Below are 26793 nucleotides of genomic sequence, written 5' to 3'. Positions count from 1 at the left end.
TAAACTTCTCAGGAGAAACACAGATTTATGGATACTGATATACTTTCCTTTACACAAGCTGCATTTAGGAAGTACAGAGTATTTCAGTGTTGATGGTAATAGAAATTTTTAAAGGACAATAGATTCTATAATTCAACTTCTTATGGTATATTTAATTAGTCCTGAAAGCAAATAATAAAATTTATCACAAATCCAAACACAAAAAATCCAAACACAAACTGAAAGGTTTCAGAGCTCCTTTTTGCTGAACACCTATGAGATGAAGATGTCTTCAATTTTCAGTCAAATTCCATTTGGAAACAAAATAACCCACCTCAGTAAATAAAAATTACTTATTTAAGAACTTGGTTAGGAATTCTTGATTGTGAAGCACCAGTGGTAAATAGGGTCAGTCTCAAAAATAAAATTCAAAGAGCTTGAAAATATTTGCCTACTTGCTCTAAGACAATGACACTTTTATAACTAGCTATGTTGTTATTGGCAGAGCAACATATCCCTGAGAAGAGTTGTCTTAATCTACGAATTTTGACACAAGAAACTGTTTTACATCTGAAACGCGTGTGGTATTTGTTGCACTCAAAACAGTCAGGATCAAACCAGCAATTACAGTGCTTCCCACAGATATGCAATGTGGCAAACAGCGAGAAAAAAAATTCTCAGGCAGGGAGTGAGCGTTGGCCTTACAGCATCTTTGAATGTGTGTACAAGCTGTGAGAGCAAAACAGTTGCCATTTTTCAGGAGCAAAAGCAGCCGTGCCATTAGTACTTGTATGTGAGTCCACACTTCTAAGGGACGCCCTGAACAATGACATGTGGTTCATGGACCTACAGCTGCCATATGTTTTTCTGCCATACGCTCTCCTTGTAGGCCAGGCTGAGTCATCCTCCCAGCTGGCTAGCAGTTTGCAATTGGCACCAGCCTATAGACTAGCTCCCACCCAGTATGGTCATCAGGGAGAAAGATCTTCCAGCTGGAGCTATGTTTATTGAGTCCCATGAGATGAATCACCCGTCATTTGTGAAATGAGAAGATGAGACCGCACTGTGGATGACTAGAAGTCTATTCAGGCAGGTCTTTCTCCTAGTTGAAGCAGTAAAAAGAAAAGGCAGTGCTTGCTGGTGAGCGATGCTGTCTGCTCTGGAAGCTCAGATCCCCCACCCCCACCCCTGCCCCACCAAAGACAAAAGATGGCTCTAGAGAAAGAAAAGTGATTAGTTGATTGAAGAGGCTGCTCCTTCCTCCACCTTCATCTGCAACATGAATAATATCCCCCCCCCAAAATGGTAGACTTTTAAATAAATGACAAGCCTTGGAACTATCAGGAATGTCTCATTACATGATATAAAGTAAATGAAACCCTGAGACGCTCACTGACAGCATACGAGTGCGGCGGGCTGAGGGTCCATGGTGCTAGCCTGCAGGCTTGTCATATCCCAAGCGCTACATGTGAGACTCCCCTGCACTCCCTTCTGCCATCCTGTGACCCTGTGCTTGAAGACTCATGCCCCAAGGGGTAAGTGTGTCAGACGAGAAAGCAAAATGCAGATATCCAACCTTCTTCTTACGGCCTGTTCCTCACCGCTGTCCTCCTCACCCACCTCAGGATGAAGCTATACATCGGAAGGGTTTCTAGATCCTGAGTTACAGCGTATCAGGGAAAGTAGGGACGCTGCAGAGAATAGGCGTGAGGAAGGCAAAGCCAGTTCACCTACGCTACACAACTGAGCACAGTAATTACAGACATAGTGCGCAGCATGCTTGTTTATTTGCTACTTTATATCACAAACTGTGTAATAGCCTGCAGGAGTCCATTCTGCCCCTAATTCAGCCTTAATTAAGATTATGCCTTTACTTAAGTAAACAGCCAAAAAAGGTGAGAAGGGTGGGTGGAATAAATAAATAAATAATGCAGTACATTAAGCCATTGCCTCAAATGGTATCAGTCAAAGATCCTCATACATCTGAAACTCCTAAGTGGCAATGAAAGAAAATTTAATTTGGTTGGATTTTGCTCTGGGTATGCCATTGAATCAGTCTAACTCTCAATCTAATTAAACTAATGCTAATGGCATGTGGTTGGTAGACGGGTAGGCAAAGGGGTGTGCGCACAGACGTTTTCATACTTCACGACCGAGCCTGGCTCCAAATATAAGTTTGTCAGTTCAAAAGATCCACCTGTTTTGAATAGCATCTTGTTGGTACTGACTAGAGCGCTTGGGAATTTTCACCAGAGGATGCCGAACTGTTGGAACATGGCAGGATTGCTGCGCTACATTCACTGCAAAAGTGCTCCCGAATACAGGTGCTATCCGAAGGGAAAATAAAGAGACGCTCACCTCAGAAGAGCAAACAGCAACTTGACTAAGGGACAGCCCAGAGTTCCTGCTCTGTCTCATTCCGTATAGGGACCTCACCCATTGTACTTCATGTCCCTGGGGAGTGCTCTACCTCCTGGGCTATTAACTACTCCTTAGTGTACGTACAGCTGTTAGGGCAGGTGGGGGCAGGGAGACGTGGGCTAGAGTGGTGAGAATGACGCCATAGCACTATCCCATGGTGCGCTGAAAAGAAATCAAACAACCTGTTCAAGCTGGTTATTAAGAGTATCAAAGTCACTTTTTTATATCTGCTTTGATCACGTTGGGCTTCATTTTATGAGTAGAGCACAGAGTGTGGTTACGTTTTTTTCCTCCAAGGAAAGAGAATTTAAGAGGGAAAACTAAATCACAAAGTTCATCTGTGAACCTCTCCTTGTTCTAACCCTGCTGTTGTTTGACTCCTGAGAAGAATTTTCCCTTCTAAGTTGTCTGACTGTTTCTTAAAAATGCTATTATTTATTTTTTAGATCATACAGAAAATGGATTCACACCAAAAGAAAGGTATCAAACAACAATTCCCAGATGCTGAGCATACTTCCTGGTCTCTTCTTGGTGAGTGGTAGTGAGTAAAGTAGGTAAGGCAGCTCAAATTCAGATTCATGGAGCAGCGTAACTCCAAACAGTGTATTCACTTTTGGCCCTAACATCAGCCAAGGCTTTATCTTTGGTGGTGTTTTTCCATTCCTAGATGACAAAAATATATCAAATTGATATAACTGCTGTAATAAATAAAGAGGTGATGGTGTGTATTAGCTACAGCAACGGCTCTTCCGCTCAAAAGAAAAAAAAATGCAAATACATATTCATACAAATGTGTTCATATCATTCTCTGTGCAGCATAGAGTGTTTCATATCCCAGGGGGTGGTTTGGCTTCCAAGGAAGCAAATGTAGGAAGAAAACTCTTTTTTCACTTCAGCGAGACGAAGAAGAAGCTGTTTCAGAGAGGCATTTGGCTCTAGATTTTTTTCTGAAAAGGGAATGACAGTAAAATACCTTTTATCTGGAAGTCCCTACTTCATCAGGGATGATAACAATGACATGTCAGTTTGTTATTACAGATAGAAGAGCCTGTTGTCTTGTGGAAAGAGCATCATGTCATGCTCTGTTCAACCCTCTCTTGTGAGAGGAATGGGAAGTAAACCATAGCCATTGTAGCTATGGGTCTACATAGCTTCGCTGTGACTAGTGACTGTGTAGTTACTACACGTAGCTAATGCTAGGGACAGAGTTAGCGCTGGCCAGCTAACAGGTAATTTTAAAGACAGAAACCTGCACGAAGCAAGAGATCTTGGGAGAATGCTTATCTCCAAGTATTTTGTGTTTCCACTGGTGTTTGTCTTATTTCCTTTATGTCACCATTTGCTTTTCATAGTGACAGTCAGAAGCATGTAACCTGTCATTATGTTTTAAGGCCATTAAAGCATTTTCAGCGGTGTTAGGCAAATCTAACTATGAACAGTGACTTTATTTACCAGAAGAATGGTTTCTAGGGAAACCTCTACTCTTTTCAAAGGATAGAGAAGAAAAACATGCTGTTTATTAGAATGGCTCACAGGAGACCTACTGCAGGTGAGGGTCTGTGACGCATTTTCATTATAACTTTCAATCTCTAGGGGTTAAGATGAAGCCTTCCAAATAATGTGCATGGTAAGAGAGGTTCTAACCCTCAGCTGAGGTGTTCTGGATGATGGATGTTTAAGGAGGTGCCATCCTGAACACAGTCCTCTCAGAAAGTATGTTTTTAAAATGAGTCTCTTCAACAGTAATGAAAAAGGGGGAAAAAAAGAAAAAGAATAGCAGCACATACCCCATTTACAAAGGATTTAACAATGGATTCAGTAACCACCTTCAGTTTTTTTTTTTTTTAATAGTTCCTATTTTGATGGCTAAGCAACTTTTCAAAGCAATAGGATAATATATCCTCCCTTCTGCTTTCTTCCCAGGTTCCTCCCCATCCCTTTACCCAGTCACACAGCTTTCAGTGTGTTCTGCTGTGTCCGCAGAGGAAGCGGTAGAGGGGTGAGATATACGTTGTGCCTAAGCCTCCCTAAGACATGGACACACAGCTAGTGCCTTGTAACTGCTCCTTGCTGGGTTGCCCAGTGCTCTCTGCTTCTGGATGTATGCCGGTATTATAGACTCCATGAGACCTCCTTCATGCTACGCCTTTGGAGAGAGCCTAGTGTGGTGGCACCGACCTGCAATTAGCAGCCCTCAGTGCCACCTCAGTGGCAGTAAGTCCTAGTTGGGAGTCTGACAGAAGGTCCATTGCCTTGCAAGCCCGCTCCACTCCTGTGGGATGTCAGCTGTAAGGGGTGTGGCAGGACTGTGCAGATTGGGAGAGTGAGCACAAAACGTCTGTGCTTTTTAGCCCCTCTACATGATGAACAAAATCATAACCCTTGACTGGGCATAGTATTTTGTATTTTTCCTAGCCAGTCCCAGTAACAGAACTCCACAGAACTCAAATCTTTGCTGACCAAAAGTAATCACAACGTTGCCTTCCCTCTGCAGTAAACTTTCTGCACAAGGGACAGAATACACATGTGTAGGACCAAGCAGACAGCCACTGTGGTTCTCTGTATCCCCTCTCACCCATGCAGCACCAGCAGCGTTCCCCAAGAGCTTTTGCTAAGTGGAAATAGTCTAGTAGTTGAGGATGGGCTTGTGGCTGAGGATTTGGGAGACCTCTGAGAAACTGAGGTCAGTACCTAGCATTGCCACTGCTTTTCTGAATAGTTAGTCGCAAGTCCCAGTTGCCTAGTCCAGCAAAGCCTGGCTAAGCTGCATCTGAGACACAGTAGCCCCCCCAAGGCTGGCTGAGATCAGCAGCAGCACTGAGGCTCTTACCCCCACATTGACCTCTACAAAGAAGCAAAGGAAGGTGAGACAGCCTCCCTCAAGGCAGAGACACGACCGTAACATCTCCCAGCTCCTGGATGAGCCATGTCCTTGGCTGAGAAACACCTTGCTGCTAGCCTGTCTCAAACGTGCCTTGAAGTCAAGTAGATTTCCAGCCATCAGAGTAGTGAGGCTCTGGCACAGCCATCCAAGGGGAGAGCAGGGGCCAGAAAACCAGGCTTGGAGAGTGACAGAGCTTAAGCACAGTAAGGGCTGAAGTTTTGCTAGAAGGTGGCAGACAAACTCTTTCCCAGACTCAAGGTACCCCTAGAGACTCAAAACCATGGGGTTCTTAAGCTAGGCTTAGACAGTTGAGGACTGCTAAGCAACCCCTGCTCTATTTAGCTCAGAGAGATTAAATTATGTTTCTTACTTTATTTTAATGTATCTTAATGTTTATTTCTATATGTGCATGAGTACTTAATTTAGCATAATTATTGAGATGAATTGCAGCTAACATTACAAGAAAATTGTAACTTGTCATAAAACAAGAGGGCCATATTGTAGCAGAGCTGTTACCACACAGAAATGCTCTGCTAGAATAGCTTAATAACACAAATAAATCCATACTCCCCAACATGATACTTCTTAGGAGGTTTGATTAATTATTAGGAAACAAAACGGCTAACAAAGTAGTATATATAAAATATCTTTTCACATCAATAAGATTGTAAATTTTAACTCTATTGCATGACAGCAAGTATAAGCAAGAATTACACACAATGCAACTAGCTGAATGAATTGATATGCTTCAGGCCTTTGTTACTAGAAATACTTTGCTCTGTATTATAATCAGCCATTGTAACTCTGCTCAGCTGCAATTCAAGTTTCTCCTCACAGTTTAAGAAGTGACATTCTAGTGTCTGTGCAAACGAAAGCTTCCAGCACTGTGGCCTCTTCGCAGCTTTCCAGAGGTGCCTGAGGCCTGACCATCAGAATCCAGTATCTTTTCCATGTGGTAGGCAGCTCCAAATACAATTGCTGCTTTGACCTCTTTCCCAGTTCTGATTCCCACCAACTGTAGCCCAGTTCTTTTTCTCATTAGCTCCCACAGTCTTCCCAAGTATAATTTGCCACCTAGTTACATCTTAGCATAGATTATAAGAAATCAGAAGTATTGTGAAGTCAGGAAGACTTTTCTACATGGATTTTTCCAACGCTGATTTGCTCACCAACAGACAGGAAGTCTCTAGCAGATCCTGAAAAGTCAATCCAGATGCCCTCAGTGCCAGTCAAGTGCAGGGATCACATAGCCCTTTTTCTTCTCACCTAGCAGAAAATGGAAGAATAAGGTCACACTGACGCTTTGACTCCTTAACCAACATATTTTATTGGGAAAAATAACTTAACCTTTTAAACTCATGCAAAAAGTGCAGACTACCTCTTTCCTGGTGGGTTATGATTCAGCTTAACCAAGGGCATCAGCGGCAAAGATTCTGATGAAACGGCTGTTTATTCAGTGCTTCAAGCCAGTGACTTCAGTCTAGTTACTCTATAGAATAGATGGGCCTGTGAACCACATGACTTTAAGGGGCTAACCACAGCATCCATCCAGAGGGGTTACTCTCGCTCTTTACTGACTGCTAAGAATTGCTCCTTAGCAATCTGACAATTTCTTTTTTCACTAACTGTAGCTCTGAATAACAACTTTGTCATCAAACATTCAAAATCCATTTCTTAGCCACCAGAAATAATGAAATTGGCTTAAAAGTAATGAATTCAGAAATAAAATATCTTCTGAGCTTTTATATTTGCTTTCTGCTTTGAAAATGTAGGTTTAATTTAGTCACAGTTTCAAGCTTTCCCCCCAGAAAAGAGGGCTGGAAATTTCCTTTTTCATTTAAATAAGTGGTTTGCAGTGCAATCACATTAAGCTATTGAGCCACTCCATGAAGTAGATTTTTTGTTATGGTATAAACACTGAAATCCTCACAAAGAAGAAATAAGAATTAACAGAACAGGCAGAAGCCACAGAATGCCGCCTCTTTGCTATCACCAGTATGAGAGCAGGCAGCATATTATGTGCTGATTGTCACTGTCAGTTAAATGGTGCAAGCACACTTGCAAAAGTCTACAACACTTTTGCAAGAGTAACGGCTGGATGATAGACAGCAGCTCTCCAGGTTTGCCACTGGCCGCAGCACTCCAAGGACTGTGATTGTGCCCCTGCAGTTTCTACCCACCAGGTTGCCATGGAGTCATTTGATCCAGTCATTTTTTCCCAACCGTAGAGGACACCAGCATTTTCCTTTGGCACTCTATTGCATGGGCATCTGGTCTTAGTGTTGCTAAGCGTCTGATTTCACCAAGCCAGTCATGTGTCTCTACATCATTTATTTAGTCCAGAAGTAGAGAAAGGGAAAAAAGCGTTTAATAGCAAAAAGATTACTATTATGGGAAAAAAAATCTCCTCATTCAGAAGCCTTTGTGTTAATGTAGAAAAGTCAGCTCTGCGATTAAAAAGATATTTCAAAATAGCTACATTTTATTTCCTGTGCCGCTACTGTTATATTTTTTATCTCCATATGTCTAGCCGAAGTTGCTGGAAACCATGGCTTATGAGTGAATCTCCAGCTTCATTTTGTATCTGCTTGATTTTGCACCCAAGGTGAGAGACCCACTGAGATCCATACTGGAATATATTGAAAGTCTTGCATTGTAAGAAAAAACTGCACTGATCTTCATGAGAACAAATAAATAGTGACAGCTCAGCCAGACTTAAGCAAGACTGAAGCCAGATGAACTCATGGGAAAATGCAGTGTTTCATGAATTAGGATAGTTCCTCCAGAGTATACAAGATTAAATAGGTTATCGCAACAGATCTCAAAATATAAACAGCCCTCTCCCACCTAATCCCATAGTGTTACAACATGACCAAATGGTTAAGAAAATGTAGAGAAATGTATTGAAAAAACAAATGATTGTCAAGGCAGAGGATTTAATGAGAAAGTCAATTTTGCTGAAGTAGTGAAACAACTTGTAAGAAACGCTGACAGAAGACTGCTGGCAGCTCCTCAGCAATACCTTAAGTGTCCCCCCTACAGTGCTTTGCTGAAGTCAAATTCCAAGTGGTGGAGTTAATCGTCAAAGCACTTACTGGTATGGCATGAAGCTAGATCAAAGGCCTCCTCAAAGTTCAGGAATAGGACTTTGGTTAGCAGCTCCTGAAATGTAAACGGCATTTCCTCTACAAAGGTAAAGTCCTTGGTTCAGGGATTGGGGCAAATCCTTCTCAGCTGCAGGTGCAAAACTATGGAAGAACCTCTTAAAGGCTGTCCTAAAATGTTGCACTATGAAGCGCTTGAGAGAGGGTAAAAGAGACCAGGTAAACTCATGTGATGACAAGGATCTATCACGTTGCTTACTATTTCACAGAAATGTGCTTGGGTAAGGGGTTAATGGATCTTCGTAAGAACCTCTAAAGGGCAAACTACAGGCAATTCCAAGAAACACGAAGTGCACTTTCATGGATTTCACTGGTCATGAGTCTCTGCTCAGCTCAACACGTTCCCTGGACTTATGTGCTTGGTGCCCAAATTTGTTGTTATGCGTGGAGAGCCAGCTGTGCCGTCCTACTTTCTCTACATGACTTTCTTCACACTAGCATGAAAGTCAATAGTTTGCCCTTCCTACTTGGGTCACCCCTCCAGGTCTATCTGAGTGACGGAGGCTTTTTTTCTTCCTTTGAGCATCCAAAGCCAGGAGAGCAAATACCCAGCCCTCGCCTCAAATCATAATATTACCATTTTTCTCTAGAGATAAAAAACGTGTAGGAAAGGAACTGTGCAATGAGAGCTTGGACCTGTCTGTTCGTGGTAAAGGTTCACTGCCCCCACTCTTTAAAAGCTCTCTGCTTTTAAAGTAGTTGGACAGAATCAGGAGGTTTTCAAGTTTCCTCTGCTGCTTGTTTGTTTGTTTAGGGCACATAGGCAGCAGCAGTTGCTGTTTCTGGTTGCTGGTTTCCAAAGCTGAAACTGCTGAGATGACCTTGACTGAAAGCAGGAAAAGAATCTAGCCCCAGTAATGGAGATCTGGATGGGCAAAAGAGTGAGAGAGATGAGTTGAAAATGGTGAGTGAAGGGGAGAAAGAGATGAAGGAGAACTTCTACATAGATTTTAAAAGTCCTTCTGACTCCAAACAAGTGTATTGCATTTGCAGTGTCCCATCCTACATTTTTAATCCTTTGAGTTGACAATGGCATACCATTTGGAGCCCTCTTCTGCAAAAATTGTCTAAATTGGATCTGTTGTATTTTATATTCAGAATTACAGAGATTTTTCTACCACCGTGGCCTGTGGGCCAAAACATCTCTTATTCTGCATGTCTCCTCCAGGATCTCCCTAGCACCAGCACACCATGCTCTGTATCTTGTGCCTGAGCTGCTTAGGTCTTTGAAAGTCCTGCCTGGCCCTAGTTCGTTGCTGAGCCATTTCAGCATTCAGCTGAATTAACACCGCACTATGCCAGCAAGCATTCACGGACTTACAGGGCAAGGTGAATGGCCCAGCATGTAGGAGTTCAGCTCTTCATCGTTTGTGGCAGACTGTCCAATTTGCTGATAACCTGTGCCACGGGTGCAGAGATACTCAAGATTGCCCTAGGCAAAGCCCGCTTGGGTCTAGCCTGGCATATTAACTTATGTCTGAGAGTGCCATGCCAACGCCATGGTGCTATTGCTGAAGCCAGCGGCAGTCACCTGCAGTGCCTGGCATTCACCCCAAGGTAAGAAGCCTTGCCAGTGCTACCTTCAGCCTGGCGGGGTGGCTCAGCTCAGCCGCAGTGTCAGCTGGGCCCAGGGCCACATGGCTATCTCTGCCTCTGAGACGGGCTTGCTGCCTGGGATCAATGCAGAGAACATGCAGCTTGGCTGGTGCCAGACCTGAGTTGCTATTGTGCATTTAGATAGCCTCTATCTGAGCCAAAGAAGTATGAGCTGTATGGGAGAGGATGGGGAGTATCACCCAGACAGCCATGGGAGAAGCTCAGGTCTGTTGCAGTATCCAGGTTTCCCTGGTTTCTCACTCCCTCATTCCCCTAGAGAGTTACCAGAAAGGCAACCTGCTGCAAGCTAAGCAGCAGCCCTGGCTACTCAGTTTTACACCTAGTTTGCCCCAGTTCTCCTACTCTTCTTTTTTTTCCCCTTTTGCTCACTGAGTTGCTCAAAAAAGGAGCCTTTGCTGAAGCCAGCTTTGGAAAGCCAGAGCCAACCTGTTTTAGCTTTGAGCCTAAATGAGCAAATGAGTAATATAGTTACACAAGACTGACGAGGTGCCATCAGTCACACACAGTAGCACTGTTGTCTGGAATCCTGCAGAACTGGCAATGAAGACTGGAAAAATAATAAAGACATTTGTATTTTTATTATGGAGAGATCAGCTGAATAACATCCTAGTGATGTACCATAATGCTTTGGCCTTATACAGTCAGCTGTCAAAGGAACTCAGAAAGGTTTAGACTGATGAAAAAAAGTTAGTGAAAGCACATTGGTATTCAGCAACCAGGACAACACTGAAACAAACAAACAAAAGCTATCTAGGCCTTTAAGATACGATCTTTTCTCTCCTGCTCTTTTTTCAGTATTAATTCCTTCCTTGCTTGTTAGAGTTGTTACCTCCATCAACAATGGTAGTGTTTCTGGTTTTACTTTGGTCTTTTACTTTGGTCTTTTACAGTGCAGAATTCTTCATTACACCCAATATTACACCCAATATCATGTAAAACATGAAGACTACTCTGAGCCATATTATTCAAATCTGAGATCTCCAGAATATGAAGATATTCAGGCTCAGGATTTTAAAAACAAACTTATTTTGAAGTAAAATTAATTCACAGAGGCCCTGAGGCTGCTCAGTATGGAAGTGACTTGCAGCCACAGATGAGCTGTGACTGCCCTCGGCCTGAGAGTATCCACATTTCTGCAAAACAGAATGATCTTCATTCTTGCCCTAAGATGTAGATTTGTCCTAAAAATGTTGCTCTAGGTCTTCCCTTAGACATTACTGCATTTGCATGTACAAATATTTTGCAGATTACAAAATTCCAACTTCTGCCTTTTCTAAAGTCTCATGGGCATGAAATGTACCCAGTGCTTCTTGGAAGTGCACAGAACCCTCTACCTTGGGCCCAAAAAGTAGAATTAGGCTTGTTATTTAAAATCTGAGGCATGCATGGCAAAATCTAAATAAGAATAGATAGTATGAAAGGGTTAATTGCCACAAAGACCAGCATAATCCTGACCTGCATTGATTGCAATAAAGTTCTCATTAGCAAACAGTTAGCAACACCTACACTAAATAAAATGAATTTCTAAACAACAGGTAGTAATAACAAAATACTCTCCTTTGCCAAGAGTCATTAGAAGGTGGAGAAGGATTATCCGTAAAGAGAAGATTAGAAAAAAGAGAAACCCCTGATGTAGCAAAGGGAGCCCCAGCAGGCCAGCTGGCTAGAATTGAGATAATAATCCTGCGTTTCTTCAAAGACATAATAAAAGTAAAAAGAAAGATCAAAGCAAATAAAAGAACCCCTTCACATGATACAGTGTGCTGTAGATAAATGCATGTGCATTTTTAACAATCAGTTCTAACAGGCAAACAAAGGAGGAATCAGCAGTAGGTTTCAGTAGTATTTAAAAAGACCTAGGAACTGATAATGCCAGTTTTATACCTGTGTAACTCTGCTGGCTTCTTGATTTGTACCAATATAAGTAGGAGGAGAATTTGGACTCTTACTGTACAGTACAGTGTGCTATAGGATGAATTGTTGTTCACTGTTTCTCTGACTGTTAGGGGGTGGATAGAATGAACTAATAGGTCTCTCAAATTTTCTAGAGGTTTTTATTTTTTTCTTAGAAATGCTTTAGATCCCAGCTATTTTCTTGCCTTAGTAGTTAGCATTTCCACCTGCTTAGTGCTCTGCAGAACAGAATGAAACTTTACCTAGTTTCACTGTTACTTCAATTCTTACCATCTTTTCCTGAAGCAGTATTACTATGGCAACATATAACTCAGAAAAGGGGGAGAGGTGCTCTGGGGACTGCTGGCCAAGTATGACAGACCTATTCTCCATATATCTAAAGCTCTGAGCACTAGCTGGAATGACTTAGCCAGGTTTTCTTTGCAAGAAACATTCAGCTCCACGGGTATGCTCAGGGCCTAGCTCTCCTCTCACTTACACAGGACCCAATCTAGCAAAATCCAGGGAGTTACACAAGTGCGAGTCAGGATTTCAGTCGTGGATTTTTTTTTTTTTTTTTCAGCTGAGCTTCTCAAAACCACAGTTTCCTCACATGAGTCCCAGCACAGTCTTGGCAAATCTACTCTGCTTGCCTCCGGGTGCTGCCTTGGCTGACATTTTCTGTGCAGCTCCCTAAGCTGTCTATATTGCCATTTCTATAGTCACCAGGATATAGTGTTTCCCAGGATGGTATATGCAGGGCACGCACAGGTAGGCACCAAGCCCTTGCATGCCCGATGCTCATATGTATGCACCAAGTCCTTTGGCCTTTTACAGGTAAATTCTCCTCCAACTCAACATTTCGAATCTAAGTGCAGCGTTAGCGATGACGGAGAGGGGAAACTCTACTTTTCTATCAGACTGTCAGAAAAATCTGGGCCAGACGTTGCTCTTCGGGTTTCTTCCAGGAGATGGCAGCATTGCAGCGCGGACCAGCCCCGTGGCTGGGGGCGCGGGGGGACGCGGAGGGTCCCGGGCCCGCGCGCGGGAGCGGCCGTGCTCTTGCAGAGGAAGGACGTCTGGCACTGCTCCTCACCCGGCATAAGCAGCAAGCAGTACTTCACCAATGGAAAACCTGGTTATCTGGCTTGCCTTTTTTCTCCTCCTTGGGAATTTCTTTTAACGGACCCCCCCCCCCTTTTTTTTTTTTTCAGTTGTGAGTCTGAACACTGAAGTGGTGGGGCAAAAACCACAGGCGGGTGCCAGAAAATTTCAGCTGCATCTTGCATGGTGAGGGCAAGTACCTCAGAGGTACCTGGGTGTACCTCAGAGAGTTTTCATAGGGAAAAAGCATCAAGGTCAAGGAATGCCTGTGGAAAAAGCAGCTAAATCTTTCCTTTTTTATACCACACCTCATCTTTTTCTCTCTCACACATGGCTTTGACTTAAAAGAACACGTTTACATCTGGCATATGTCAGTCTACAATGTGTGAGGAGGACTAATGGATTGTCTCCCACTCCATGATGTTCTCCTGACACCTCCATCTTTGCCTGCAAGTGTCTGCTTTCCAATAGCGTTCTCAATCACACAGAGATGTTCAAACAGCAGAAGTAACTAAAGACATTATTTTCTCTTCATGTTTGTTACTGCATCGCTGCTGAAGGCTGTCATCCTAGCAGCCACATTAATGATCTTGTGTGTGCTCCCACAATGGTTCAGGGCAGAATCAGCCCCACGGACTGTGACGATTTATGGTAGCTGACATGAACTATAACTATTGCAGCATCTCACCTGTGGGGAAACAACTTTTGAACAAATGGTTGGAAATGAACAACTACCAACAAAGCCCCTCCAACCAGCCCCTCAAAGCCCCTCACTGGCAGCCCGTGCTGCACTGCGCCCTGGGCGTTCTGCTCGTAGCACTAATCCTGCACAAGAACACGCTCCAGGTTAGGAAAACATCTACCTGCTTTTACAGCACCCAAATTGGATGAGTCTTTGAGCTTCACCTGCTTCATGGCTCTCCATATTAAGCTCCTTTCAGTCTTGTTTTCAAGGAGAGAATAACTTCACAAAAAGTGCTAGTGAGAAAAGCACGAGTCATCAAGGTATATTGAGTTCATTGGTGGCTCAGAGACCTGTACTACTGCACTTTGGAAATGTTTAGGTCGTAAATGCTTGTTCAAGTCATAATAGGGTATGTGTCCTCCTCGTATCTTGAGCCATCTGGAGCCAAGAGGAAGCTCTGCTTATCTTTCAGGCCCTGTGGTCCTGGAGAGAAGAGCTGTTGTTGTGGCAGCTTGTTCTTTCTGCGTATCCTGGGAACCACAAGTGCAATGGCCATTTGTGGTGGCCTGGGTGGCCACTATGTGCCAGAGACAGCACATCTTTCCTCTCCTTCCCTGTCTTAGGCCCTCACAAAAATCTCCTCCACATGAGTTGTCTTTTTACACCCCCATTCACATGCATGGGAAGAGAGGGCAATGTAGGGAATAAGCAAGCTCACCCCCAAGAAAAAGCCTGGGCACAATCTCGACAAGGAAAACGTCCTGGAGATTTCTGCCCACTCTGCTCCCTCCCATGGTTTTTCCTGGAGGAGAGGGCAATCAGGCCTATTATTTATTTAACATCAGATTGCTCAAAAAGAGGTTTGAGCTGGCTGTATAAAGGAAAGTAGGTTTCATTACCTATAGCGCTTCTCATTTCAGAGGAGCTTATATTGTTACGCAGTTTGAATTGTTTGACAATATAATTAGTATTATTAGTCCATAATGTACACTAACAGGTCTGGTGGTGAAAGGCTGTATATTAATGCACAGTAACTATGTTTCTCTGGAGGGGGTTAAACAAAACTGTAACTAAGGTCAAAGCTATGCCTTTGCCTCCATCTGCTAGGAATAAGACATACCTGCTTAAATTTTAATTACAAATTAATCAAACAAAATATGGCATATTTTGCCCTGGAGGGCTAAATGCTAATTTTGTAGCTAACCAAGAAATACCTAATATGGAAATGGTCTAAAGCTAAAGGTTATTGTGGTTCACTTTTGAAAATGCACCTGATAAGATCCTTGAATTTGAGCTGAACATTAAAAATCAGTGAAGAATGGCATGGCCCAGTGAGCTAATTTTTAGACCTTCTCTCTTTCTGAAGGTTCAGATAATTTCCTGGCAAGGATTGTTAAACCAATATTTTTCTCCTAGTAAAGACTGACAAGTTTCTGGAGCTCTTCAATAGCGGCAATAGTTTCTGGTAAGGAGAGATAAGCCCTTTCCTATTTGCCAAACAATGATGGCAAACAAAGCTGCATTCTGCAGGAAGCACATGGCTTTTTAAAAAAATGTGTTTTATTTGTTCAGCTCAAGGTTGGCCTACTAGACTGAACAGGCCAATGGGTTTTGCACGCGTTTCTCTATACCCCATGTTCCAGTGTAAAGTTCAGGTACAGAACTGGTTTCAGGGTGCCTGATCTGTTTTTTTTTTTCTAGTAAAAGATTTGTGTGGCAATAATGCAGGAGACACAGCATGCAAATAAGAGCTTGGATGGTATTCCTTATTCTTAGCCTCCTGCCAGGGAAACAGCCTACAAAATGTTCATCCCTTTGGAGATGCAGCAGCTGATTACAGTATGTCATCCTTTCTTCTGGGTTATCAAAAGCACATACAACCTAACGCTTTCTGAAAAGAAGTGGTACCCTTTCAGTAACTAGTGACACTGAGGCAGAAATGGGACAGGTAGATGGGACAGGCAGATGGGACAGGCAATTAGAATATGTGAGTCTAACAGATGGAGAATCAAATAGATTTTTCAAGGACTCTGTTAAAATACCAGTGAAACTTTATTTTTAGTACCACAGTTCTGTTTAGACCATTACAGAGCTTAATGCCTCCTAATCTACTCAATGTCCTCCTCTTAGAAGTGTCTGCTGCTTCTCTTCAGTAGGCAGGTTGTACGCACACAGCCTGGTTCTTCGGCTCCAGCAGGGTTTGTGCTGCTTTGGACTGTGCTGAACGATCTCACTCCTTATGCAGACATGGCATAGCTTTGACATTGGGGACCATCTTATGCTCTCACTATTCAACAAGCTTTGCTGTAAATATATCTTACAGAGCATTCTTCCTCTGCTCCTCTGGGGGGAACCTTTGTGTTTGCGAGCATATATGAGGCCAGACTGGAAGCAAGAGGTATGCATGAATGACGGTTGCCCCATCACACAGTTATCTTGAAAGAATCTGCTTCCTGTCAGGCAATGAATCTGGGCTCTCCTATGCGCTAGGAAAACCTCAGCAGTTACTGCAGTCCTCAAGAGCATCTCAGAATACTTCTGAGAAACCCAAGTTTCCTCAAAACACTTTGGCTGGTGCTGAGCCATTTTTGAGTTGATATATTACTTCTGCTGTGGCTGTCACCACCTCCTCTTTGCTGGGATGTGAGAACTCAGCTTCTTCTTGGTCTGCCTAAGTCCCACTTTTCCAGTCAACCTATATTACCTTCCTGATTATAAAAGGAGAATTGCTGCCAGGAACCTAGCACAGAAGGAGGGAAGGGACACTGGGCTGAAGTGTTGCTCCCAGGGAGAAGCTGGTTAGCAGAAAGAGAAAAAAACAGAAAAAACAGAAAAAACACCCAGGCCAAGTCAGCCCACTTTCTTCGCATCCGGCCAGCAGAGGGAGCCACAGCCAAGCCAGCTGCCTTGATGAGGGTAAACCAAACTGCAATCTGCCCAGCGCTGCGTAGGAAAGGAGGGTAAGGCAGAGAGCTAGCACTCACGCAAACCTGTTCCCATTCTTGCATTCTCTATGCGACTATGAGGAAATAGTCAATCACTCATTTTCTTGTGTTTCTGCCTGTTTCCTAGGGAGGAAATATTTGAGGATATATATTTGAAGTCAGCCAAGTGTTTGGGTTCAGTGAGGACCACAGATGTGTTTGTTCCTGAGCCATCACCTGGATCCTCTCTTTCTTTGAGCAGAGTAGGCACAGAGCCTGTCCCAGAGGTCAGCCAGGCAAAGCACTTCCATCCTTTTAATAGCATTCATCCCCATGGAAAAATTCCAGGCTCTTGTTGATGTTGGCTGTATTAGGTTAGTAAAGGGATCATCTTCTGTCCTAAGGGACTTAGGGGATTCAGTGACTGCTTTGCCAACTTTTGTAATAGGAACATCCTGAGAGAAATTTAAGCACAGTGATCTGTCTCTCCACACTCTTGTCAATCAACTTACATATACAGGTTTTAAGTATGTTGCCAGCATGCCTTGAGGTGTTGTCTTATCAGGCTTTGTTTAAACATGTAGAAGGTATTGCCCCTGTCATGGGAAGACCTCTAACTACATAGATACTTGTAATATGCAGGCAAAGTACAAGCCAGCCGCCAAGGATATGTAACTGTTCTCTTCAGCTTTTTCTTGTGTTTTAACTTCCCTCAAACTGTTCTCCTCCCCATCTGGTCCTCCATATACTAGACTCAGCAAGTACCTGCTGCCTTTTGAGTTGCTCAGCAAGTACCTGCTCAGGAATACATTCAGTGTAATGTGGGTGCACATGGGAGAGCGGTCACTAAAGACCACTGTTATTAATGTTGGGAAAAGACTGGCCATATCAAAAGGCTTCCCCTGTCCTGTGCATTCTTCCTCTGCTCCTCTGGGGGGAACCTTTGTGTTTGGGAGCATATATGAGGCCATGACTTCTCTTGAATCTGTGAATCTGCCTTTTTCCCAGTTCCTGATTTTTGCATCTCGTCAGAAGGGGATATATTATTTTCTCAAAAAAAATGGGTGACACAACTACTCAACGGGAGGTACAAGGCAGATGGTGACGCAGGCTAGAATAGCATAGGAAATCCTGAAACAAAAGCTGGACCTCCAAGCAACCTGCAGGAGCTTCTGGCTACTTATGGGGGAAGTAGCCTTCCTCTCATCAATCCTTTGCACTACACTCCTGCTAAAGGGCAGGTGAGAAGTGTATACACAATTCACTTAATTACTACTTTACCGTCCTCTGCAGTATGGAGTAAGCTCTATTTGTAATGAGTTCACTTCTATAAAAATCAAAAAAAGAGATCTTAGCAAATGACATAAAGACTTTTAACCACAGAGTGCTTTTCTAATTGCATAGTACTACTATACCCCTGTAGTAGATACGCCCATAAGTCTTTGGACTAATGGATTAACTGTTTTCATTTACTAAGGATAGCGTCTGATCCAAAGAGTCTTTGCACTGATACAATGGAGAGGATAATTCTAGTTATCAATACATAAACACAAAAGAAAGGAGTGGAGCTATTGCTACACTGGATCGTATTTTAACTTTTATGACTTCCTTGGCCCATAGTGCTATACTGACTTGGGCAATAAAAGATTTTTAAAAAACAACAGATTATGATGAGCTTGTTCTTGTGCTTCATAGCAGAAAACCAACACAAAGACAAGGTCGAGAATGCTACAGCACTCTCTTGTTTTGGTCAAAGAAAGCATGCACACATCTTTCTACAGGATCCTGGCCACCTCTAAAGTCAGCAGTCTGACGCTTCCAAAGGGAGTAAGGCAGTAGGCAACACTTCTTGCTAACTGGAGAAGTAGGCAACACTTCTTCCTGACAGGAAGACCCGTTAGGCCAAAGTCACAGACTGTGCCCTCAGCCAGACATGAGATGCCTGGCAGTGGACATGGACATTTTGCATGAAGTAGATAATTCTTCCAGAGCTGTGTGAGGAGCTTGTTTTGGCCCACACGGTTACAACATACTCAGACGAAAATGGCCTGAAGTGGATGGTGTCTGCCCAGATTGTTACAGATCCCTGGCTAATTGGTTTACAACTGGCACGTCACCTACTAAATCCATAGTGATGGATGCTTGCTCAGGGGAGTTATGGCTTTGGTTCATTTGCAGGTGGCAAAAGATGGGCAGTGTTCCCAAAATAATTGCAGGCTTTCAATAAGCTGCAATGCGGCCACAGAGGGCACACGTGAACCCATTATCTGCTTCCCTCTGGAGTACGTTAACAGGAAAGAAACTCGCTCAGTTGTTATACAGGTGTTGGTGAAAGATTGAGAGAAGTTTACGGACACTTACCCATGAGCAGTTTCAAAGTGCCAGGAAATAATACCTGAGATTCAGCTTCTTTGGATGCCGGAATTTTCTATTGTCTAATTCTTTGGGGCATGAAAATTGGCTTGAATTGTAGACACCCAGTTGAAGGTTTATGATAGTCTGAGCAGATGTGTGGTGCTGGCAGAATGTCACTCAATGATCCCGTCCAGCCTATGAGAAGAAAAGGGGAAAGTGTCAGCTATGCTGCTTTCATAGGCCAGTGACAGCACCTCTAGAATTTAGACTACATCCAGGACAACTAGGGAAAGAAGGGTGTTTCCCACAAGATGAAGCTAAGAGAAGATGTTTTAGCTCAAGTACCATTTCTGTGCTCTATGTAAATCAATTTAAGAGGCATTTGGAAAGTTGGGTGAGGGCCAGGGTTCCTTACTACTGAGTATAATCACCTTACTTGCAGTTGATATAATTAAATGTAAGCCATTAATAGAATGATAATTTTTCTAAGAGAGCGTGCCGAACACAGAAGCATTTATTGAGACATGGCCCAGCTGGCAGAAAATAAAGCACAGATACAAATGAATGTAACCACTGATCTCATGCAGTCCCTTCTGAGATGGATTCGTGCAGCCTCTAGTCTGAGTTTCCAGCTGGCTGCCATATCAAGGTGGAAATGCAGTGGTGTGGTCAGGACTAGGCTGTGTTCCAAGGTTTAGATATTCCAAGGACTGTGTCCCCTTGGCTGCCAGAGAAGAGGAGAGGCAAAGGCTGTAGGAGCCTATATCCCCCCCCCCACTCATGCTCTTTCATCTCCCAGTTCTTTTCATCTCCAGAATCTATGCTTCTGTGGCTTGATTTTCTAGCTTCAGTTTGCATTTTGTCGAATCCACTGACAAGCTACATTTTAGTGTACTATGGCAAGTTGTCTTGGCTCCTTTGCCTCTTGATGCATAGATTTAGCAACTGGCTCACTGTTAGCAACTCCTGGTAGTAAGCTAATCTCTACCTTTAGTTTGATGGCTGTGCGAAGCAATAAGACATTACATACTTTGGAATTTATTGGAAATCCAGACAGTACTATGCTCTGTCACAGGAAGGCAAAACCTGCAACTTCTATCTCGCAGTGCATTTCACTTTGTCTCCTCTATCATTGTGGACCCAGACATCAATGACATGCTTATTTACTACATATTATTAATTGTGCAGTGCCATTTGTAACATTACACTGCTGCTTGCGTGTTTTAGATATTTTTCCTGTGTGAAAAACAGCTTAAGGGAAACTGCTTCCCTCATCTGAAATTTAAACTACCTGGACAACAAAAAATCCACCCTTTTTTGCAGAGATGGGACTTTAAGTACATTGTAAGTACACTGAAATGCACAAAAGGAATATCTAACACCCATGTTCATTTCTCTCCTTCTAATGAAACAAGCTGTAAATCCCTGAGCTTTCAAATCATTGCTTAAATCATAGAGGTGATTTCTAAATGAGAGCCAGAAGCCCAAGCAAAAAAGCTGTTGTGTCAAGCCATGACTGAGTTGAGGAAACTCTTGTGTTAGGTGGAAGAAGTGCTTGCAAAACTCAAACGTTGACTAACATATTTGAAATTGAAACTGAAACTGAACTCACTAAAAGTAGTGAAAGTAGCAGCCGGAAGGATCCCAAGAACTGAGGAAGGGTGAATGTTCATATGAGAGAAAAGTGCTTTTCCTCATATATTGTCGGGTATGAAAAGTCAGAGGAGATGGCTCTCCCAGTTTCAAAGGTCAAAATGGCCTGGCAATTGGCATGGACACAGCAGATATTTGGAGGAAATTTATGCCAGGCAAATTTTGGTTAACCTAGAGTTTGTTAAAAATGATGATCTTCAGCAGGATTTATAGAACTGAGAAATCAATATCAGAAAGAAATTAAAAGGATGAAAGATCATAGGGGGATCATAAAATGGGACACTGCCATGGGTTCCTAGCCTTTTTCTAATCCATGGAGACAGAGAGGGGAAAGGTCAGATGATCCCAGCTCACAGGCTACAAAAACAACACTTCCTCTGAGGGGAAAGCTCATTTCTCTCAAACAGTAAGGCTCATTTGTCCCAGATGAATGGCTGGGAAAGTAAAGGAGAGAAGGGTATTCCCCACATCCAACTAAAATGGTCCAGCTTTGCTGATTCTGCAGGATTTACCCAAGGAGGAATTAGCTAGAACCAGCACAAACCCCTCACGGGCAGTTTGGAAGCAGCCATCAATCAGAGTGGGCTGAAATAGCGCTAGGAATTAATAAAAAGAAGAACTAACAGATGACACCGCCAAATATCAGCAAGGAATTTTAGGATTGATTAGTAAAGGACTAACAGATGGTTGTTCTCCTTGAATTGAGACTTGCAGAATTAGATCAAGAAAAGAGTGCCAAAGATGTTCTCAGAAAGCTGGAATTTGCCTCAGAGTGTGACTTTTTTGCTGCAGCAGTAGTGCCCCCGAAAAGAAAAAAACCTCCTGTGAGGAAGATGGAAGCAGGTGTTCAACCACCTTGTAAGTATAGCTTTGCTGCCTAATAGGGGTAAAGGAAAGGGGAAATCTAATCTTGGTTCATCTTTTTGAATGACTGAAAACAAAATATCAGTTTGCAGTGTGAAACAAGAAAATTAAAATTTCAACAATGTAAACTTTATTGGCTAAAACCCTGCAAACCTTAGCGCAGCTCCTCTAAGGGAACTACGGAAGAATAGGGGAAGACTATTGCAAAGGAATAATCTGGGGCTTCGGTAGCAGTTGGAACAGTGAGCTCATACAAACTTTGTCCTCAGCCTCAACTACCCTCAGCCTATTTGTTGCAACAAACACTGCGTGTGAGGAAAAGATTTTGAGGTGAGTGGGTGGGAATCAAGATAGGAGGAACATTTGTGCTTCTGTTCCTGCGTGAGCTGCTACTGACAATGCACGCTCAGAAACCAAACCTACTCTACCACCTGCGATCTTAAACACCAGCTTTTGCAGTCTCTCCTGAAGGTCCAGACTGTCCTTAGACAGTTTGGAAACCACTAGTTTTTGTAACATGTTAAAAGTACATTTCTAGGGTTTGCTAACAAAATACAGAAGTTAATATTAAAAACTGTGTTCCAGTTAAGGCAATCAGTAGCTCTTTGTAAATACTTTAGAGGCAACCGTTTTGTCCTGAGCAGCATTCATGTAGTAACTGAGCATGTATTCATATAGCTGTTAGAAACTGAACCACAAAATATCAAAGCACCAAAAACAGTGATGGAAGATGCCAATGAGTTAATATACAGGCACACAGCTCCTGGACAAGCGTGACCACAAGTAAATCTTAGATTTGTTGTTTTCTTCTATGCCTTCTGAGATGGTGATTTGCCCTGCACAGCAGAACAGATTTTGGCCTTTCTTTTTCACTTACTAGAGGATTTGCAGAGCAGGAAAAGAGGATTACAATTCCTCTCAGCAGAAAGTAATCCTTTTAAGTTAGGTACGTCAGCATTCATTGAGAAGTGTGGGAAAGTGCATGCTACTTAAAATGCTTGACAGGTCTCAGAGAAATGTGGTGGCAGGAAGATAGGACTGAAACCCCCAGTCATGATTACAATGGCTCCCCAAATTAGAGACTTTTGGAGGGAGCAGTGAAAACAGCTCAGGAGTGAGGACTGATTTTCATGTGCATCTAGTTTGGTGAAATGAGAGCATCAAAGTCCAGAATTATAACCTAGAATGGTATTTATTCATTTGAAATTAACGGTAAACGTACTTTTCATTTACAAGGCCACTTCAGAGAGATGCTGGTCCTATGATGTAATTTTACTGTGCATCAAGTATGTTACTGAGGTGGCCCACAAAAATGAATCGAGCTGCTATACTTGATACATACTCAGAGCAGCTAATGATTCCTTCAGGACATGCTGGTTTCGTTCAGAAAGTTTTAGTCCGATTATAATGGTCACCCTAAGCCCGAGACAGAACTTACTGCTATGAGTTTCTTTACATAATTCAAGAGTGTGAAGTCTGGACTGAGACATTATCAGCAATGCTATCACAGAATGAGGAGCAAAGAGAGGCTATTCGGGACCCAGCTGTTGCAAAATAATTCAGGCTTAATATATAAGGTTGAAGAGGACCTAAAATCTAGCTGTATCTCATCTGAGGAGCTGATGAGGTTCTACTGACAAGGCAATAGTATGAAAGCTATTGGGGGTTAGATACACAAACTTTGAAAGGAGGTAAAGAAAATGGGCAGAAATGCAGTAGCAGAAAATCCACACTGAGAAGTATTTGAGATACAGCTGCCATCTAATCAAACCAAGGCAATTAAAGAAACCCAACTCTAAAAGAGCAGCATAAAGATCAATATCTGACACAAATGACTTGAAAATGCTGGGAAGGAGAATGATTGTGAAAGTATAAAATGAAATGGAAAGTTAACAGAAAAAGAGAAACAAAGCAAGAAATTGCATAAAATAGCACAAGATACTATTGGGCAGTTCCTAATGTATATGCAAGAGCACAATAGTCACATATCTCTGTTATAATCAGAATGCAATTTTATTCAGTCTAATTTAGCACAGGACAGCCAACACAATCGTTTCAAATCTGCTGTTCACAGTCTGAGCTAGTGTCTTGACAGCTTTTAACAAATGAAGTGCTTCACACTGTAAACTGTTGGGGAGAAGCAAAAGAACGAAAACCAGGGTCAGCAACAGAATACATAAAATACAGATCTTCAAGGAGTATATGGGCTACGTGTTATTATACAAGTGATTTTATACACTTTCATATTTTGAAAAGTCTACGTTCAATTTTGCTGACATTATATGTAATTCCCATGCTTTGTCTTCTACTAAATTCCCTTTTCCCCTCCTCCCTACCTCATCCACAAAGCTTATTCCTGTACCCTGAGTGACAACCGCAGGTGTCTGCAGTGGATATTGCAATGCAAACCAGTATTTAAATAGCGAGTATTTAAACGGTTCTTTGTTTGCATGTAACTACTTTTCCTCAGATCCAGTTCTAACAACTACTCTCTATATGGCTGGAATATAAAGGCTTGGAAGTACTTTGTGGCTCAGCTCGGTAGTCCACCTTGGGACTCAAACAGCGTGTGTTACACTGAGGATCAAATACCATACTACAAGGAGAGGCTCTTCTTCCACTTTTGTGGGGGGCTTTTCAGAGAGCAACAGAAGAAGATAATTTCTCATCTTGTCTTTTCACTTGCCTACAGGAAAATTACATTTGTGAGTCTTATTGTAAGTCAATTACACTACACTACACTATTTAAAAGTCCTAATCAGGATTGGGAACCCATTGTGGTAGGCAGACTGCACAATGAATGTTGGAGCCCTCCCTAAACTAAAACATATACACAACAAGTAATTTGATGGCATTCAGCAAGTATTAAAATAGTCAAAGAGTTCTGGATTTGTTACTCATGTGGTAATTCACAATTGGGTTTGAAGGTAAGCTACAGAGGAATACAACCCATTCATCTTTTTTTTTTCTTTAATTAATGCAAAACTACAAAGACAGTTATCATGGGCCTATTTCATCTAGATTACATAGCAGATGAACGTGTTGCTTTCTTGGTCCAAATGTCCAGACCTTATCCCACACCCCCGGGCTTAGAGAGAGCCAGTGAGCATTCTCCTGTTTTCCCTGATGTCAGAGAACAGTGCAGTTAAGAGGTCATACATGAATTTTATGGAATTGCAAGTACTGGAGATATTCCATTGCCAGTTCTGAGAGGGCTTTATACCCGCGAACCATTTGCAGAGCCCATCCCTTTGAGATCACTGATCAGGGGTTGGCAACAGCCACGGTTGGAGAGGATGGCTGCAGCTGCGAAGATGAGTGGTACTCTCCAGGGCCACCCAGGAAGAAATTTGCAGACTGGGGAAAAGGAGGGGAACTTTTAAAAATGTAGCCTAAATGCAAGAGTTCAGTTACATGCATATTGGGAATTATACTTTTCCATTATCAAAGCCACAACAGGAAAATATAATCTCAGCAGGTTTCTGTGACCTGTTTCATGCTGCACTGAGCAATCGAGGAGCCACAGTGTCAGTGGGACAGGGAGAAGCTGCGCAGGAACCTCCGTCCCACCATGCAGTGCGCTCACTGGGGACCACGATCTCTGGGACATGGTCTCTGCCCAAAGGGCTGTTTTGCTTATGGAATTATTCAGTAATCACCAGATAAAAGGTGCCTAACCTAGTACTAATTTGACACCTATAATATCGTAAATTTTTACAAAAATTAGAACTCCTAACCAAGGAACACAGGAGGCCATTTGGAGACAAGTAGAAACATAATAGTTTCTCTGTGTTCATGTTCTTTTTTCTTCCTGCTAGCTGAAGTCTGGAAGAATATAATAAAATAGGAATTTGTTTTAGGAAAATATAAATTGTGGAAACAAAAAAAAAAGATACATGTTCTCACTTTTTCCATCTTTTATTAAAATACTCTAACTTGGTCTACTTTGCACCATTTTTAAATTTGAATTCCTCTAGATCTGATGTTGAAGGGGGGGAAAAAAAACCCCAACAGGTCATATGCTGCCTCTTTAGACTTCACTTTGCACCGGCGCAACAACTGGGAGTTCAAGGTACCCCACTTGAAAAGCTTGGCAGCGCTTACAGAAAGCACTTAAAAATTATTTCCATCCGTCTTTCTAGCGTCTTGAAAAACGCGTGTACTTCACGGCTGCGTAATATGAAACAAACAAACAAACAAACAAAAAAGGATGAATTATTTGGAGGATCAGCGCCTATTCGGTCAGCCGGCAGCGCTCCTTTGCCCTTACCCGCCGGTCCCGCGTGAGCGCTGCGCTGCGGGGAGCGACCCGGCCCGGCCCGGTCCCCGGGCAGCCGAGACCCCGCCGCCGCCGGCCGCGCAGGGGCGGAGGGAGGGCACGGGCTGCCCCGGCGGGTCGGGTCGCGGCCCGGCCCGTCCCCCGCGCCTTTCCCGCCGCCGCCGGGCGGCTCCACCCCGCCGCCTCGCCCGCCTCCCGCTGCCCGCGCAGCCGGCGGCGGCGGCGCCCCCGCGCTCCTCCCCGCCCCTCTCCTCCCTCCCGCTCCCGCGCCCCGCAGCAGCCGAGCGGCGGCGGCTCCGGCTCGCGCGATGGCGCGGCGCGGGCGGCGGCGGCGGGCGGCCGGCCGGGGGGCGGCGGCGGCGGCAGCAGCAGCGGCGGCGGCGGGCCCGGCGACGAGGGCGGCGGCGACGAGGGCGGCGGCGACGAGCCGCGGCAAGGTGAGGCGGCCCTCGGGGGCGGCGGCGCGCGGCACCGGCCGCCCGCGCCCCCTCCGCAGGCCGCGGGGGCGGCGCGGCGGGCAGGGAGGGGACGGGGACAGGGACGGGGACGGGCCCGCGCTGGGGCACGGCCCGGCCTGGCCCGGCCGGCGCCCGCCACGTGGAGCGGCCGCCGCCGCCGCCGCCGCGGGCTCTGCGCCGTCCCCGGCAGGGGCCGGCGGCGGCGGCGTTGGCGGCGGCCTTTGTTCGCCCCCGCCGGCGGCGGGCGGCGCGGGGGAGGCGGCGCTGCCGGTCCCGCCGCCGCTGGCGAAGCTGGGCCCGGCCGGGAGGCGTTAGAAACCCTCCTTCCTCCCCCCAGAATACGGCGAGCGGTGCTGTTTTGGGGGCAGATCCGGCCTTGGCGGGGCCCCCTATCCACGTGGCGCGGCGGGGCTGCCGCCTTACCGTGCCCGGGGGTCGGCGGCGGCGGCTCCTCCCCGCGGGGGGCGGCTCTGGCCCGGCCCGGCCCGGCCCGGCGGCGCCGAGGCGGTCCGG

The 26793-nt window shown here is 44.2% G+C and overlaps 1 long non-coding RNA gene across 1 annotated transcript; it reads right to left on the bottom strand.

Annotated features, from left to right (window-relative positions):
* Nucleotides 1-154: 154 nt before the first annotated feature.
* LOC138066316 (uncharacterized) lies at nucleotides 155-26784 on the bottom strand. Its single transcript, XR_011139638.1, has 3 exons — nucleotides 26704-26784; nucleotides 19033-19221; nucleotides 155-6550 (listed from the first exon to the last, which is right to left on the bottom strand). It is a non-coding gene; the product is annotated as an uncharacterized lncRNA (long non-coding RNA).
* Between the last annotated feature and the right edge of the window lie 9 nt (nucleotides 26785-26793).

Source organism: Struthio camelus, chromosome 2 (assembly GCF_040807025.1).
Source record: "Struthio camelus isolate bStrCam1 chromosome 2, bStrCam1.hap1, whole genome shotgun sequence".
Taxonomy (NCBI): domain Eukaryota; kingdom Metazoa; phylum Chordata; class Aves; order Struthioniformes; family Struthionidae; genus Struthio; species Struthio camelus.
Note: the sequence above shows the minus strand (reverse complement) of the source record. Positions and strands in the feature narration are given on the sequence as shown.